Source organism: Athene cunicularia (assembly GCF_003259725.1).
Source record: "Athene cunicularia isolate RWA chromosome 6 unlocalized genomic scaffold, athCun1 chr6_part1, whole genome shotgun sequence".
NCBI classification, from domain to species: Eukaryota; Metazoa; Chordata; class Aves; order Strigiformes; family Strigidae; genus Athene; species Athene cunicularia.
In genome coordinates, this window is record NW_020799105.1 from 756,071 (window position 1) to 761,527 (window position 5,457).

Genomic DNA, 5,457 nt, shown 5'->3' on the forward strand with positions numbered 1-5,457 from the left:
TCACCCAGCTGTTGCTGGTGATGCAATTTGTACCTTTGTCCATGTACATTCTCCGTTAGAGAATAGAGTCCTGCAGCAGGATTGCTGTAGACCACTGTGATCTGGCCTCTAGCTGCTGGTGACTGACTGACTTGCTCATGGTATACCAACAAAGTAGATTTCCTTCTCAGCTGTATGTTACTGCACCTGGAGTTAAAACATTTCCCTTTCCACATTGATATTGACCATTTGGGAATTTTTTTCTCACCCCTCACCTTTCTTTCACAAAAGCCGAATTAAAAAAAACCAAACCCAAACCCAAAAAGCTGTCATTTAGTGTGAAATATAAGGCTGGGAATTTATCCTGTAATATATTAAAACTGCAACACATTAAGTGAAGATTTAATTGCATTCATGTCTTTCATTAAAAAAACCCCTATAAAATACACATATAGGCATACTGGAAATTTAATAGAGTGAAAATTCTCATGCTTAATAGTCCAGTAATATAACTTATGCTATATCAGTTAGACATATCACTCAAATAAAATGCTACATTACCAACAAACTGGTGCTTGCTTAACCTTCACTAGAGAAATGCTTCAGATTATACTTTGCAAACATTTTTGTTCAGGTAGGAAACCAGCCAAAAACTATGGAAAAGTAACCTGCTGTACAAACACAAAAACTCAGTGAAGTTTTTGTCTTTTCAGCCTGTCTTTCTTTGCACTATATTGTCTCATGTTTGTTTCTCAACTTCTAAAGCTGCCAATGGCAGCTTTGTCTGCTCCTGGGTATTTTCCATTCCTCTCCTTGTTTCACCTATACTAATACAGCACCAAAGACTTCTCTCTGATGTATGTTTCTATAAATGCTACTAAAGTAACCCCCATGATCAGTTCTTCATTACAATACTACAGGAGGAAAGACAAGATGCATAAAAGGATGGTATTAAGGCCTTGAGAATCTCAGAACTCCAATTATATTTTAAGATCACATGTGATCTTAAATAAAGCCACAACAACAGTTATAGGCTAGCACTCTAAGTATCCTGGCCAGATGGAAGGTAGTTTGTGTTCCTATATCAAGTATGATTTGCTATTATAAATGAGATGAGTATTTGGTTACAGCTACTCTTGTGCCACTGCTGGGAAAGTTAAGGATTAGGTAATTTTTAATAAAATGATCCCGCATTCATGAAAAAACAGCAGAGCTGCAGATCATAATGCTATCGCTGTAAGGGTGAAACTATGTTAGATCACAAGGCAGCTTTTTTCCAAACTAACAGTCATAGCCATTTTCTTATTGTAACTCCCCCTGTCAATCAACTGATTATCAAAATGGAAAATCTTCAAGAGTTATTATTCCAAAAGACTGAGTCTCTCTGCCATTTTTAGTTTATCATAATGCAATTCAATCTGTCACTGAATGTCACTATGCTCATATACACTTTGCTTGTAATGCTTTCAGTGTAACAAAATATAGTTGCTCCCACCATTTCTTAATCTTCTGCTGGTATTCAGGCCATTTTAAGAAGGTGACCTAGTATCATTCTCTCAGGCATTCAGTTAATCTGGTACAAAAGAACTTTAAATAAGTAGCTGCTATAGTCTGTTTTATTGCAGAAGACCCACAGTTTTGCACAAATAAATATCCCCATGCTGGACACCCGAGACATAAACTAGAAAGATATGTACATATATATTATTAATAAGTTATGCTTTGAGCTTTTGCAGTGCCTTTCATCTAAAGCTCTGAGAGGGCTGTAGAAATATTAACCCCCACAATACTCTTTGTACAGAAGTAAACATGAAACCCATGGAGTACATGTGACTCGCTCAAGGTCACAGAGACATTGCTGCATACGCATCTTGGCTTTAGGGCTTCTGCTCTAATAACTAAACTACAACCCCAAACCCTTAGAAAATAGGCAAATAAATAAACAATCATCTTCACTGGTCTGGTAGGACTGGCTGGAAATGAGGTATAGTTCAGAAGACTGAAAAATAATCTCACGCAGATGTGTAAATTTGAAACTCACTTTAATTTTGTATGGAATTATAACAGTAATGAAATGAGATTGAACTTGAATAATGAGCTCTAAATGCAGAAATGGTGTGATAATACTTTCCATGGTTCAATTAGTCAGCCATCTGTAGTACTTTCTAGTAATAGTTACATTGCCTGGTTTAGAAAAGATTTAAACGCCTCTGTCTAGTTTTCAAGAACATGTACACTTTATACAAGAGATATTGGGCATCATGAGGAAAATATAACAGGAAATGTGTGTGCACATCCAATGGATCTAAATTTAATAGGAAGCCAGCCTGAATATTCGAACTGGATTAACTGGAAAAAAAAAGTCTGGGTATAACTGAACCTGCACCATGCATTTTCTTTGTAACCAGCTACTCAAAAATTTACCTCAGACTTGAGTATCTTTTTGCCTTCAGTCTCTGTTTCCATCATGGAGCACCTGTCTGGCTGTTGCCTGGTGTATTCCCACTCTATAGGGCCAAGTTTAGAAATGTCTCCTGCCACACTTCAGAAGCATTGAAAAGCACTGACTCCTAACATACAGTTTATCCTCAGTATAGGACATTTTATCCTTAGTATCTTGAGTTCGTAAGGATCTCATCTTTCATCTAGGAGGGTTTAACAAGCTACAGAACTAGGATACTTTTATTATACTTAGACTGGGATGGTGAGAAAAGATGTTTCTATACCGCAGAAGTGTCGGTCTCAGGTGAGAACCAGGTAACACATGAGTTTTGAAGAAGATGGAGCAAGCTGAACAAGGTAAAGCAAATCTGATCTGATTGTGCAAAGAAGAAATAGCTCTACCTTTGGTATATCCTGAAACCTGGTGTTAATCCAGAGAAAACTGGAGAGATCACACACCATATTTCAAAATGGCTAATACCGAATTTATTAGGGGAAGGCAGGAATTCTCTTGCAAAAGGGAAGGCAAACCACTGAAGAAGGTTGGCTGTATGTTTTAGTTTGTGTTAGAAAGCAGTTGCCATACCATCCCAGAAAAAAGGCAGTGGAAACCCTCTTTTTTTAAAAGAAAGTTTAACATGATCTAGGTTATGTCTTTATTGATGATGATCAAAACTGGTTAAATCTATTACTTTATGATTCTTGCAATGCACACAGAAGTGTCTTGCATTGACACATCAATCAGGATTTAAACATGTCTTAATTAGTTGACAGTGCTGTTACTGCAAGGGCACTAACTTGATGCACGGTGAACCAAGTGTATTTTCTAAATACTGGCTATTAAAACAGTGTTTTTTCATATTAATATTAACCTGCTCTTGACAAACTTTCACTGTCCTATTGCTCTGTTGTAGTTAGTAAATAATTTGCTCATGATTGCCTGTCTCTAAATAGCTTAATCTTTCTGCAAACAAAACAGAAAGTGTTCTATGAAAATATTTGTAGATAAGGAAGGTGAGTTTCCTCCTAGGAAAGTGAGTTAGCAGTGAGCCTGTTTTGCCTATGAGACTGAGTATAAGCATCCCTAAAATTTTGATTTAATTTTTCTTGTTCTAAATTAGAATAATATCACACCACTAGAGCTCATCCAGGACCATACTCATACCACTTCAGTACTGATGATTCTATAGTATAGAATCTTAGTATGGCTGTAGGGTTCTCTAGCACTTAAAAGGTTGTCCTTTTAATTGTGGGTGATAAACAGCCTACTCATTTTTGCATTTCACCTGTCTTGATCCTAAGAGACTTAGATGCTTATAGAGCTTCATCAGTTTATAGACCATAAAAAGTTCTAGGTTACCCATTTCTTGATACAAGATACATTTCTTGATACGTGAATTTCTTTCTAGTAAAAGAGATGCTGGGAAAACCTGTTATGTGAGGTAAGGTAATATAATACACAAGAGTTTATTGTCAGAGACTTTGAATGAGACTTGACTGAGGTGGTGACTAGGTGGAAGGTTTGTGATTAATATGTCTTCCATTTAAATACACTTTAGTATTCTATTTCCTAATACTGCATGTAATAATTAAAAATTATCTGCAGGATATCCACCTGTGAACATTTATGAAAATAGATGCTTTATTATGCTTTCCCCCAAAGATGTTGCTACACTGATTAAAAATTACCCTAACTATTATTAGATATGCACATGTAAATTATTATTAGATATCCACATGTATCTTTTACTGATGCAGCTACAGAGTTGTATTCAAAGGCAAAACTGCACCTACTGTATAAGACACAATCGATACATCTTCCTAAATAACTTATCTAAGTTCCAACCATAGGTTGAATAGCAATTAGCTTATGTCCAGAAACAGAAATTAACATCTGCCCGCAGATCAAATTAAATTAATGCCATGAATATGAGTAGATGCAGCATATGAGACTATTCAGTTAATAAAGCTTCGTTCCACCGTTACTATATCGCCCAGAGGCTGTAGCTGAAGGTCATAACTGGAGTTTCATTTTGTTGGTTGCCTGTTGGTAAATTTTGTTGGTAAACTCTGTTGGAAAATACTACGTTTTTAAGGCAGCCATTCATTGTGGCCTTGACTTCAATTAGTTTCAATTCAGCCTGAAGGTATTTTGTTTTACAGACTGCTGCAGGCTTAGTACCACGTATAAGACTGCTGCATTAGCAGAGCTCCGACATTTGACACGTATCTGTGAGTACTGGTATATATTTGATCCTTAACAGCACCATTGACTTGTGAGAGGACATATCTGGATCTATCAGTGAGAAAACAGAATATTATGTCCTTAGAATAGTATCCCAGAGGTTCATCATTTATCAGGAATAAAAAATAATGTCAGTTAATCACTGAACCTTCCAAAATTGTGACTAAGTTGGGTATTATTTTTTCATTATTTTGTTAATTGAATAATGTATAGTTCCAAATAGGAAAGGGAACCTGAGAGCTCTATTCACTCTGGAAATAAAGGTCACCTTTATATTGCATATTAGCAAATAAAATCTTGGTAAGATATAAGCGCTGATGAAGTCAGCAGCAATTAAGGACATGACTCCTACATAACCTCTTCAGCTTACAAGTCACTTAATCATACAAGGTGCTGAGCCTTGTCACCCAGGACCTAAAATACATGCTTAATTTTAAACATGTGACTTGGTTACAGGATTCTGTGAGATTACTTGTGCATAACATTAGACACCTGTTTAAATGCTTTGTTGGATCAAAGCAGGAATGCTCAGCATTTTGCAAGCTTGTGCGTTAACTGGATTTTATCTCTTCCTCCTGTTGGAAAAACTCTTTGGTGGATATATACTTACATAGTGGGATGACAAAGAGCGTCTTCTGATTATGTTGAGATTCAGATTTTCAAACCTTACTGTATGGGCTGATGTTTGATAATGAAAGTGGTCCTGATCTATTTCTGCTCTAATTTATTTCAGTTGTAAATTTCCAGTTCTCAGGTACGTAGTTCCAGACAAGCGTGAGAGACAAGAAAGT